Genomic DNA, 13,861 nt, shown 5'->3' with positions numbered 1-13,861 from the left:
GGAGCAGATAACGAAGTGTTGTCGGAGAAATCTTCTCCACGTGTTCGTCTGACGTTGATAAGATTCACGTAGTATGATACAGTAGCCAACTATGTAAAACAAACTAAAAAATGTAGCAGCTCGCGATTATAAAGTCGTTTGCTTGAGGGTGGAAGAACTATTAGATTCTTTTGGATATAAAACCGTAAACTTCGATCGGATCGGTTGACGAACATCATGGAAAGTGCGGTTACTTAGCTAGATAGTTAGTTAATCAGTCAGTTACATACAACATTTAAAAGTTATTTTTGTCGAAGTGGAATAGAAATCATCATACAGGGTGTCCAGCGAAGGAGTCCCTCATTTAAAATTTAAATATCTAGAAATCGAAGATCGATAGGCGAATGCAGCAAACAGTATGTTTATTGTGAAAGCCGTTAACAATTTTATACATATGTTATAGGCAATACGTACTGTCTAATAGTACGCTACAGCTCAGAGCGATCAGTTTCGCCGTTGAACATGTTTTTCTGGTAATGGAATACTACAGATTCGAAGACCGTCCTACGCCAACAAGGTGGATCTTTCAAACACGATTTAACGTTCAAAAGGATCCGATCCGAAAACTATTTGCAAGCTGAAACTTCCTGGAAGATTAAAACTGTGTGCCGGACCGAGACTCGAACTCGGGACCTTTGCCTTTCGCGGGCAAGTGCTCTACCAACTGAGCTACCCAAGCACGACTCACGCCCCGTCCTCACATCTTTACTTCTGCCAGTACCTCGTCTCCTACCTTACAAACTTAACAGAAGCTCTTCTGCGAACCTAGCAGAACTAGCACTAGCGGAGACGTGGCTTTGCCACAGCCTGGGGGATGTTTCCAGAATGAGATTTTCACTCTGCAGCGGAGTGTGCGCTGATATGAAACTTCCTGGCAGATTAAAACTGTTGCTCTTTCCTTATTCGGGTTTACAAAACACAGTCATCTTCAAGCATAAACATTATCAATAGTAAACTGGGAAGTCGTCTTATTGCTGAGAACCTGGAATCTTACGCAAAATTAAAAACAACATTCAAACCTGATTTACCCAAACTTTATAAAAGCTGAAAGGTCATTGTTTGCATTAGTTTTCACTTTCACGATTTAAGTTTGTGGATACCTTACACTTTAATTTTCTCAGTAAATAATTTCTTTATAACTATGATATCAAACTTTATTCAATGTACCTAAAGTTTGACTAAGAGTTAAAACTTAAAAGTTAATTTTAGGAATGATGGTGGACTGAAAAGAGATGTAATGTCCAGTATTGAGGAAGGTACATCGAGACTGCTTGAACATACAGAGAGGCTGAACGAAAGGAGGTAGACGACACACGTACACAAGGAAAACTGGGAGGGAACGACCTCAGTGAAAGTACATTAATCAGATTGAGAAGGTTTTTACGAAAGTCAGTTTGGGAATACCCTAATTAAGTTAATAACAGCGTACTTACCTATGTAGTTTATGATCAAAGATTTTGACTCTCAAAAGAAATTTCAATCGTTGTACTATTGATACATGGCTCTTTTGACTAGTGAATTTGCCGACCACTGGTCTATGGAGTAGAGAAAGTGCTACAGAAGGAATTATTTTCGTATCGATTTAAGACTTGTTTTGATACCTGTCACTGTATATCTATATTTTGTCACTGAATATCTTCCTCCAGTTTAAGTTTTCATCAGTACAGACACCCAAAAATAAGGAGCACTCTATCCTGTTTACTGACTCCTGGGAGCACTCTACCCTGTTTACTGACTCCCGTTCGTATGTTGCGTCAGTTTTTGGTATGACCATTTACTTTTCTTAAAGATGATTCGTTGCAACTTGCCTACAAGTATTGTTTTCGAGCATTACTCTTGCGCAGCTTTCTTGTAAGAGATGCTCCGATGTGTAAAAATACAGAAATGTATGTCTCGAAATGAGAAGAAAGATCGTTACTGTCTACATGGTGTAACAGAAAGGTTAGCACGTTTTCAGGAGATGTTCCTCACATGTAGAGGAAGAAAATATGTTATATGGACATGGATCCGGAAACGCTTAACTTCCACGTTAGATCTAACTCTGCAACATGTTAATCAAGGGAAATACGCAGAAATAGAAGGTATCATCACAGAATGAAACACTTTCCTAAAAGAAAATGTACATCTCGTACCGGAGTTCCACACACAAGAGTTTTCAAATGCCACGACAAACAAAAGTCTAGTGCGTTTAGATCCGAAGAGGGTGGAGGGAAAGGAACTGGTCCACCTCTGCCAATTCGCCTGTCACGAAATCCACTATTTAGAAGTCTACGAACATTAACACTGAAATTAGGAGGAGATCCACCGCCAAGAAGTGCATGTTATGGCGCACTCGTTAAGGTCCAAATGGCTCTGAGCACTATGGGACTTAACTTCTGAGGTCAACAGTCCCCTAGAACTTAGAACTACTTAAACGAAACTTAGCTAAGGACATCACACACATCCATGCCCGAGGCACGAATCGAACCTGCGACCGTAGCAGTCACGCGGTTCCAGACTGTAGCGCCTAGAACCGCGAGACCACCCCAGCCGGCACTCGGTAAGGGACGTGTCCTAACAGAACAGGAAGAGTATTATCTAAGGAGCATGGTAAGTTTCTCCGGTGATAGTGGGTGGAAGAATATTGGGTCCTAACAAACGATCACCAATAATATCGACTATAACGTTGACAGAAAATCTGTGATGTTGACGTCATTGCATAACTTCGCGAGGACTGACAGCCCACACGTGCTGATTGGTAAGAGTTTCAAACTGATATCGTTGGAACGGAGCCTCATCCTCGAGCAGCACATTTTCACTAAAGTGAGAGTTGGGAGATGGGACCTGGATAAACTGAAAGAACCAGAGGTTGTACAGAGTTTCATGGAGAGCGTAAGGGAACAATTCACAGGAATGGGGGAAAGAAAAACAGTAAAAGAAGAATGGGTAGCTCTGAGGGATGAAGTAGTGGAGGCAGCGGAGGATCAAGTAGATAAGAAGACGAGGGCTAGTAGATATCCTTATGTAACAGAAGAAATACTGAATTTAATTGATGAAAGGAGAAAGTATAAAATGCAGTAAATTAAGCAAGCAAAAAGGAATACAAACGTCTCAAAAATGAGATTGACAGGAAGTGCAAATTGGCTAAGCACGGATGGCTAGAGGACAAATGTAAGGATGTAGAGGCTGATCTCACTAGGGGTAAGATAGATATTGCCTACAGGAAAATTAATGAGAAAAGCGAACCACTTGTATGAATATCAAGAGCTCAGATGGAAACCCAGTTTTAAGCAAAGAAGGGAAAGCAGAAAGGTGGAAGGAGTATATAGAGAGTCTATACAAGGGCGATGTACTTGAGGACAATATTATGGAAATGGAAGAGGATGTAGATGAAGATGAAGTGGGAGATACGATACTGCGTGTAGAGTTTGACAGAGCACTGAAAGACCTGAGTCGAAACAAGGCCCAGGGAGTAGACAACATTCCATTAGAACTACTGCCTTGGGAGAGCCACTCCTGACAAAAATCTACCATCTGGTGAGCAAAATGTATGAGACGAGCGAAATACCCTCAGACTTCAAGAAGAATATAATAATTCCAATCCCAAAGAAAGCAGGTGTTGACAGATGTGAAAATTACCGAACAACCAGTTTAACAAGCCACGGCTGCAAAATACTAACACGAATTCTATACAGACGAATGAAAAAACTGGTAGAAGCAGACCTCGGAGAAGATCAGTTTGGATTCCGAAGAAATATTGGAACACGTTAGGCAATACTGACCCTACGACTTATCTTAGAAGAAAGATTGAGGGAAGGCAAACCTACGTTTCTAGCATTTGTAGACGTTAGAGAAAGCTTTTGACAGTGTTGACTGGAATACTCTCAAATTCTAAAGGTGGCAGAGGTAAAATACAGGGAGCGAAAAGCTATTTACAATTTGTACAGAAAGCAGATGGCAGTTATAAGAGTCGAGGGGCATGAAAGGGAAGCAGTGGTTGGGAAGGGAGTGAGACAGGGTTGTAGCCTCTCCCCGATGTTATTCAATCCCTATATTGAGCAAGCAATGAAGGAATCAAAAGAAAAGTTCGGAGTAGGTATTAAAATCCATGGAGAAGAAATAAAAACTTTGAGGTTTGCCGATGACATTGTAATTCTGTCAGACAGCAAAGGACTTGGAAGAGCAATTGAACGGAATGGACAGTATCTTTAAAGGAGGATATAACATGAACATCAAGAAAAGCAAAATGAGGATAATGGAATGTAGTCGAATTAAGTCGGGTGATGCTGAAGGAATTAGACTAGGAAATGAGACACTTAAAGTAGTAAAGGAGTTTTGCTATTTGGGGAGCAAAATAACTGATGATGGTCGAAGTAGAGAGGATATGAAATGTAGACTGGCAATGACAAGGAAAGCGTTTCTGAAGAAGAGAAATTTGTTAACATCGAGTATAGATTTAAGTGTCAGGAAATCATTTCTGAAAGTATTTGTATGGAGTGTAGCCATGTATGGAAGCGAAGCGTGGACGATAAATAGTATGGACACGAAGAGAATAGAAGCTTTCGAAATGTGGTGCTACAGTAGAATGCTGAAGATTTGATGGGTAGATCACATATCAATGAGGAGGTATTGAATAGAATTTGGGAGAAGATGAGTTTGTGGCACAACTTGACTAGAAGAAGGGATCGGTTGGTAGGACATGTTCTGAGGCATCAAGGGATCACCAATTTAGTAATTGAGGGCATCGTGAAAATTAAAAATCGTAGAGGGAGACCAAGGGATGGATACACTAAGCAGATTCAGAAGGATGTAGGTTGCATGGAGAGCTGCATCAAACCAATCTCAGGACTGAAGACCACAACAACAACAACATCGTTGGAATGGAGCCTCATACTTGAGCAGTACATTTTCACTAAAGTGAGAGTTTATATTGTTAAATGTACTTCCACATCTACATCTACACTCTGCAAACCACTCTGAAGTGCACGGCAGAGGGTACGTCCCATTGCACTAGTTATTAGGGGTTCTTGTCGTTCCATTAACTTATGGATTGCCGGAAGAATGATTGTTTAAGTGCCTCTGAGCGTGCTGTATTTGATATATTCTTGTCCTCACGAAACCTATGTGAGCCAAAGGTAGTGTCATCAATTAAAGCTGGTTCTTGAAACTTTGTAAGAAGGTTTTGTCGAGATAGTTCAGATCTGTCTTCAACAGTCTGCCAGTTCAGTCTCTTCAGCATCTCTGTGACACTCTGCCACGGGTCAAACAAACCTGGGACCATTCGTACTGCCCTTCTTGTTCTGGAATGGATCGCACGGGTGATTTGTAAGCAATCTCCTTTGCAGACTGATTACACTTCCCCTGTTCTCTATCAATAAAGCGAAGTTTATCATCCGTTTTACCCACTACTGAACCTATATAATCATTTCATTTCACGTCCTCACAGATTATTAGACCCAGGCAAGTGTAAGAGTTGGCTGAGTCCAACGGAGACTCACTCATATTATAGTCATAGGATACTCCGTTTTTTCGTTTTGTGAAATGCACAATTTTACGTTTCTGAACATTTAAAGCAAGTTGCAAGTCTTTGACCCACTCTGTTATCTTATCGAGACCTGACTAAATATTTATGCAACTTCTTTCGGACTACTTCATTATAAACAAGTGCTTCAGCATCACAAAGTCTGAGATTCTGTTAATATTGTCCGCAATGTCATTAATATACAACATGAATAAAAGGGGTCCAAACGCAGGTCCCTGCGGCACATCCGTTGTCTCACGATACTTCTCAACCTAATATAACCTACTGCATCCTCCCTAAAAAAAAAATTTCTCAATCAGGTCACAAATTTCACTTGATACAGCATATGATCGTAGATATGGCGCTGAGTGAAATGCTTTTCGCAAGTCGAGAAACACTGCATCTACCTGACTGCCTTGGTCTAAAGCTTACAGTATATCATGTTACAAAAGTGTGAGTTTTGTTTCACACGATCGATGTTTCCGGAATCCCCGCTGGTTGGCATGGCGAGGTCATTCTATTACACATACCTCATTATGTTTGCGCTCAGATTACGTTCTAAGATTCTACAGCAAATCGATGTCAAGGATATTGGGCAGCAGCGTTGTGAATCAGTCCACTACACAATTTGTAAACGGGTGTGACCTGTGCTTTCTTCCAACTACTGGGCACGGTGTTTTGTTCGAGGTATCTAGGATGGTTTATAGTCACAGGACGGGATAACTCAGCCAGAAATTCAGTACACAATCCTATAGTGACTTTATCGGGCGGTGGAGTTACGTTCAATTTTAACGATTTCGCCGGCCGGAGTGACCGAGTGGTTCTAGGCGCTTTAGTCTGGAACCGCGCGAACGCTACGGTCGCAGGATCGAATTCTGCCTCGGGCATGGATGTGTGTGGTGTCCTTAGGTTAGTTACGTTAAGTAGTTCTAAGTTCTAGGGGACTGATGACCTCAGAAGTTAAGACCCATAGTGCTCAGAGCCATTTGAACCATTTTTAACGATTTCAGCGGTTTATCAACAACACTAACACTAGTGTCTGTTTCACTCATATTTTCTGTGGTACGAGAATTAAGTTGGAGTCATTCTCCTAGATTTTTTTTTTGTGAAGGGCATTTGAAAATGGAATAAATCATTCCAGCTTTTGCTTTGCTACCCTCAGTTTCAGTTCCTGTCTCATTCTCGAGTGACTGGACACGAACTTTGGGCCACGAATAGCCTTTACGTACGACCAGAATGTCTTTGAGTTCTGTGAAAGATCATTGGACACTATTCTTCTACGGTGGTCACTGAATTATTGACGCATTTAGCAGTCGCAGAAGCGTGCCCGTGCCGGAATAGAAGGTGCTGATAGTGCCTGCATATGCTGTGCGTGGTGCGGATACAACAGGTCGAATTTACTTGTTGGAGCTAATAGTCTTACGCCGACTCTAGGGTTGTTTGCTGCACGAAGACATTCTTTCCCCTGTTGAGGTGTCCTCGTCCTTGCTCCAAGCATCCACCTATTTCATACTGTGCTGATACGTTCTTTCCTGCGTGTCTCCCGTGACTGATGCGCCGAAGAGTTGTAGAAACTGAGCTCTAACATGGAAATAAAGCGTTTCCAGGGCTATGTCAATTAGCATATTTTTTCGTCGACGTGTGAGGAATGTTTCCTGAAAGTTTGGCGATACCTTCTTTTTTACACCCTGTATAAATTTGCACGGAAACGCTACATTACTGGCATGTGATCAGTGTTACGTGTCAGACGATAGTGGTTGAATGATCGAATTACGACGCTGTTGTGTACACTAATTGGCGGGCAGCCTCTCGTCGTAAAGAAGCATTGCGCGCTCGGTCCGAGCTTGAAATGACCCTAAGAGGCATGATGACACATGTATCGAGCTGCTTACGGCGGGGTAATAAGCGATAAGGTGGTGCCAAGGATTCCAACTTCCGTGGACTCCAGAGTGGTTGCCCGCGACACCTTGCTGTACCGTGATCGACACTCGCCGTTGTTGGGCTGATGTCCTTACTGGAGCCACGATGGCAGGTTCAGAGTCGGAGGACGTACTGGTACTGATCGCGGCATGAAGCAGAGCTGTGAGAAGGCATCGCAGATCAGAGGGAACTGCAGAAGATGCGAGATTTGAACACTTTGAGCTAATTGAGATCTGCTAGATTCCAGCAATAAACACAAGTGCCAGAGGCCGCAAACCGGGAGTTATTTATTTTGAAGTTAAGTACAATTAGTAAGGGACTTAGATCTTAATTAGGAATTAGTAACTTAACTAGTGCCAGGTGTAGAAGTATGAAATCTGAATTTCGCTACAAATGGTGCTAGCCGTCAGTGTAGGGCCCGTGAGACCGCGTCGGCAGCGCCATCTGCTTTCTGTAACGGCTGACGTCGAATGTCAGCACACAGTAAACCAAGTTCCATACGTCGGCATCTAAAGGGTGTTTCAAAAATGACCGGTATATTTGAAACGGCAATACAAACTAAACGAGCAGCGATATAAATACACCGTTTGTTGCAATATGCTTGGGACAACAGTACATTTTCAGGCAGACAAACTTTCGAAATTACAGTAGTTACAATTGTCAACAACAGATGGCGCTGCGGTCTGGGAAACTCTATAGTACGATATTTTCCACATATCCACCATGCGTAGCAATAATATGGCGTAGTCTCTGAATGAAAGTACCCGAAACCTTTGACAACGTGTCTGGCGGAATGGCTTCACATGCAGATGAGATGTACTGCTTCAGCTGTTCAATTGTTTCTGGAGTCTGGCGGTACACCTGGTCTTTCAAGTGTCCCCACAGAAAGAAGTCACAGGGGTTCATGTCTGGCGAATAGGGAGGCCAATCTACGCCGCCTCCTGTATGTTTCGGATAGCCCAAAGCAATCACACGATCATCGAAATATTCATTCAGGAAATTAAAGACGTCGGCCGTGCGATGTGGCCGGACACCATCTTGCATAAACCACGAGGCGTTCGCAGTGTCGTCTAAGGCAGTTTGCACCGCCACAAATTCACGAAGAATGTCCAGATAGCGTGATGCAGTAATCGTTTCGGATCTGAAAAATGAGCCAATGATTACTTTGGAAGAAATGGCGGCCCAGACCAGTACTTTTTGAGGATGCAGGGACGATGGGACTGCAACATGGGGCTTTTATGTTCCCCATATGCGCCAGTTCCAGGTAAAAATAAGCTTCGTCAGTAAATCAAATGCTGCCCACATGCATATCGCCGTCATCAATCCTGTGCACTATATCGTTAGCGAATGTCTCTCGTGCAGCAATGGTAGCGGCGCTGAGGGGTTGCCGCGTTTGAATTGTGTATGGATAGAGGTGTAAACTCTGGCACATGAGACGATACATGGACGTTGGCGTCATTTGGACCGCAGCTCCAACACGGCGAACGGAAACCCGAGGCCGCTGTTGGATCACCTGCTGCACTAGCTGCGCGTTGCCCTCTGTGGTTGCCGTACGCGGTCGCCCTACCTTTCCAGCACGTTCATCCGTCATGTTCCCAGTCCGTTGAAATTTTTCAAACAGATCCTTTATTGTATCGCCTTTCGGTCCTTTGGTTACATGAAACCTCCGTTGAAAACTTCGTCTTGTTGCAACAACACTGTGTTCTAGGCGGTGGAATTCCAACACCAGAAAAATCCTCTGTTCTAAGGAATAAACCATGTTGTCCACAGCACATTTGCATGTTGTGAACAGCACACGCTTACAGCAGAAAGACGACGTACAGAATGGCGCATCCACAGACTGCGTTGTCTTCTATATTTTCACATCACTTGCAACGCCATCTGTTGTTGAAAATTGTAACTACTGTAATTTCGAAAGTTTGTCCGCCTGAAAATGTACTGTTGTCCCAAGCATATTGCAACAAACTGTGTATTTATATCGCTGCTCGTTTAGTTTTTATTGCCGTTTCAAATATACCGGTCATTTTTGAAACACCCTGTATTTGGCTCTGAGCACTATGGGACTTAACATCTGAGGTCATCAGTCCCCTAGAACTTAGAACTACTTAAACCTAACTAACTGAAGGACAAGACCTATTCCATGCCCAAGGTAGGATTCGAACCTGCGACCGTAGCAGTCGCGCGGTTCCAGACTGTAGCGCCTAGAACCGCTTGGCCACCGCGGCCGGCGCCATCTATTTTAAACCCATAAACATGTCGAGTTTTGTGCCAACGAACTGCGAATTTCCAACTGGCTTTCTGCTATCATTTGAAGAAAACTGCTGCAGAATCGCATCGAATGCTTTTCGAAGCTTTCGGCGAGCATGCTCTAGGGAAAACACAGTCTTCCGAGTGACCCAAAAAATTCAGAAGTGGTGATTTTGGCGTAAGAAACGACAAGCGCGGGAAAACACCGAAAAAGTTCGAAGATAACGAACTGCAGGCCTTATTGAATGAAGATGACACTCGGATTCAACGGGAGTTCGCGGATCAATTGAATGTGACGCAAAAGCCGTTTCTTTTCTGTTGAAAGCTATGCGAAAGGTGCAGAGAGTGGGAAAATAGGTTCCGCATGAACTGAGTGAAAGACAGCAAGCAAATCGAAAGACCACTTGTCAGATGCTGGTCTCCAGATACAAAAGAAAGTCGTTCCACCATCGAATAGTGACAGGTGATCAAGAATGGATATATTTTGAGAAACCTAAATGTAAATCAAATGGTTCAAATGGCTCTGAGCACTATGGGACTTAACATCTATGGTCATCAGTCCCCTAGAACTTAGAACTACTTAAACCTAACTAACCTAAGGACAGCACACAACACCCAGCCATCACGAGGCAGAGAAAATCCCTGACCCCGCCTGGAATCGAACCCGGGCGTGGGAAGCGAGAACGCTACCGCACGACCACGAGATGCTGGCTGTTGTTTATCATGGGTGAATCCAGGCAAAACATCGACATCCAGAGCAAGACCAAATCGGTTTGGAAAGAAGACAATGCTCTGTATTTGGTGAGATCAGAAGGTTGTCATCTACTACGAGCTGCTAAAACCTGGTGAAACCGTTAACACTGATGGCTGCCAATTGCAGTTGATCGATTTAAATCGAGCATTGTGTGAGAAACGGCTGGAATAAGGGAAAAGGTAACACAAAGTCACATTGCTCCGTAATAACGCCCCATCACACACAGCAAAACGGGTCAGAGAAACTATCCAAGAGTTCAGTTGGGAATTTCTAGGGCGTGCGGCTTACTCTCCACACTTGGCTCCAGCCGATTATCATCTGTTTGCATCAATGGGACGCGGACTCGCTGAACTATACTTCAGTCAGTATGAAAATGTACGAAAATGGCGCGCCGACTGGTTCGCTTCAAAAGAAAAACTGCTTTTTGGAGTGACATTCATAGCCAGCCGGACAAGTGGAAGAAATGTCTCCTTCGGGCTTGGGTGTGTGTGCTGTTCTTAGCATAAGTTAGTTTAAGCTAATTTAAGTAGTGTGTAAGTCTAGGGACCGATGACCTTAGCAGTGGAGATTATTTTGAAAAAAATATTGTTTACCACAGTCAAAAAACAGACGTGTGATTATTGCAGCTAAATTCCGGTTTCATACTTCTACACCTTGCATGTTGCTAAATTTAGTCAGTAAGTAGTAGTTTATGAATTAGCTGGAAACTTTTTATTTAAGTAGTAGGCAATTAAAATTATACAGTAATAGATATTAAAAACAATAAGAATGTATTTCCTCAGTATCTGGTTGAGTGTCGTAGAAATGGCTCTCGGGCAAGACACTAGATGTCGTGGTGAGCTTTCCACAATATTTCACAGGCGCAAGTGACTAACTTCTTCAGGTGCGACGAACACACTGCTGAACTGTCAATGGCTGAAGCCTCCAATTTATGGCAGTTGTAAGGATGCAAATGTGGCCCTGTCCCGAACAGATTGAATCTGCCTTTACGCGTCTTTGATCCAGGGATTTGGCGTCGTTGGCGGGAGAATCTCATTGCATTAAAATGGTGCTGCTAGGCGCCCAAAGTTCTTGTCTTCCTGAGCTTTCACAAAGAGACGGTCGCAAGTGTACGCGTCGAAAGCGATCGTATATACAAGTTCTTAAATTAAAGCACTGGGGTTATTAAGAGAATCAGGGAATGACTCCTGAATTAAAAACATATTCAAATGTGTGTGAATTCCTAAGCGACCAAACTGCTAAGGTCATCGGCCCCTAGACTTACACACTACTTAAATTAGCTTAAACTAACTTATGCTAAGAACAACATACACACCCATGCCCGAGGGAGGACTCGAACCTCTGGCGGGAGGGGCCGCGCAGTCCGTGATAGGATGCTTCAAACCGCGTGGCCACTCCGCTCGGGTCTGAATAAAAACCGACCGTAAGAAAAACGAACCAGCAATGTCAAACTCGATTCGTACGGTGTTCACTGCATGATTGCGGATTCAGAGAGAGTTTGTTGCTTGTGTTTAAAGTATAATAAATCGAATGTTGTCAAATAATTATGAACTTCATTCCACCATATCGTAATAATGATAGTATTTTTGCGGGAAATATGATCAGAATTACTGGTTGTAGACATAGCACGTGTCAGAACACACGGTGAAGAACTTTGTCGAGCTGACACGTGTACCTCAGTTGCGAGATCGCCCACCATGCTGTCATAATCATCAACTCTAATTGCCTACTAACATTTAGACACCCGAAAACACCAGAGTTGGCGTTATAAAAAGGGGGAGCGAGCAACACAGTGAAAGTGGGAAACGCGCAGGTGTGAAGGTTCCAAATTCGGCGGCCAGTAGCAGTATCACACTGTGTGCCATAAACCTATACACATGGACTTATACTTTACAAGCCACCAGCTGTCACCATCGGTCGCAAAGTAGCACAATGCTCAGGACGTTAACCTACAAAGCACCAGGCACGTCACATTCAAACAGTTTATCTCATGAGCAACGCCATCTCCGTACCGTATTCCTCAAAAATGGATATTCCGAACCGGAGATTCGCTGTGCCTAACAACCAGCGCCTGTTATACAACATGAGAAGCTGCAAACAAGTGAAAGAGGAATGGTCGTCTTGACATACGTCGGCTGCGTTTGCTCGAAAATACTCGAGAAAGCGAAGTTCAATACTTCTTCCGTCCGCCTATGTAAGTCAGAGCACTTCTAAGTAGAGTGAAAAACATTCTTGGTTTGAGAAGATTCCTTGTAGCTCCGGGAAGTCGTACACAGAGCAAACATATCCCACTGAGTAACACAAATGCGTCGAATATCGACGACATACACGTCTGGACCAACCACAGAAATCTGCATTGGCCTAGCACCGTCTCAGTACGGGGCACTATGTGGTCTACTAAAATACCAAAATTCTCTCGTCGATGTCTTCGTACTGGGACAACATAAATAAAGAAGGCGCCGAAATTCGGAGCTCGACAAATCTTCTGAACAGGGAGAACGGATCCCAACTTCGTACAGCATGGAATCTCGAGCTAGCCCAGTTAAAATCGCAACGACCAGAAAGAAGAACTGTTGATTATAACAAGCGATGACGCTTTGTTGGCGACGTAGATATAGGGATAACACCGACGAGGATGAACACGCGCCAGCGCAGACACGTGTATTCATTGAATGGCAGGCGGCTCCCGGCAGAGTGCGCTGGGGTGGCCAACGGCATCGAGCAGTATGAACGACGGTCTTTGCACCTGCACCGAACCATTTCGTTCATTGTCCGACAGGTAACGTAGCTGCCCTTCTCGCTACGGATCAAGAAACCTTCGCTACTGGTCACTGAGTCTTGCGGCTTTGCGCCTGCGCGTTTCCTGCTTAGACTTGCGGTTTCAGTCATGTAGCTCGGCAGTGTGTTGCGCCTATGAAATATTGTGGGAATTTCTCGACATCTGACGTCTCGCCAGAAAACTATTTCTACAACTAGTCCGCCGCGAAAGTCTCAAGCAACACATACTTCAGTGTTATTTATCTTTCATACCCGTACGAGAATAATAATTAATCGTCATCTGCATCTGAATTTATATTACTGTTTTTAACCAATCATATATTGTATTAGGCGTCTTCAGTTCCCGTATGGCTACCGTGCTTTGTCCATTACTCTCCCAGAACTGGCACTACACCTGTGGACTCTTCTATCAGAGCAAAATACGTTAGGGTGGCGTAAAGTGGAACTCTGACAAAACTGACTGTTACGTTGCAGAGCTGACGTGAAACTGGGTTCCAGCTAATGATTTACTCTTCCTACTTTGATTCGTGCCGTTTATCTTCTATATTAGAATAACAGTTACTCGTCTTTTGCAACTGATTGTTTACCATTTTGAACCAAATAAGTTTCACCTAGTTATATTA

General features: G+C 43.5%; 1 protein-coding gene across 1 annotated transcript in view; it reads right to left on the bottom strand.

Annotated features, from left to right (window-relative positions):
- LOC126281526 (uncharacterized) overlaps nucleotides 1-13,861 on the bottom strand; it is a 188,277-nt gene that overhangs the window by 115,800 nt on the left and 58,616 nt on the right. The window lies entirely within an intron of this gene.

Source organism: Schistocerca gregaria, chromosome 7 (assembly GCF_023897955.1).
Source record: "Schistocerca gregaria isolate iqSchGreg1 chromosome 7, iqSchGreg1.2, whole genome shotgun sequence".
Lineage (NCBI taxonomy): Eukaryota > Metazoa > Arthropoda > Insecta > Orthoptera > Acrididae > Schistocerca > Schistocerca gregaria.
This window is presented reverse-complemented; position numbering and strand designations above follow the sequence as displayed.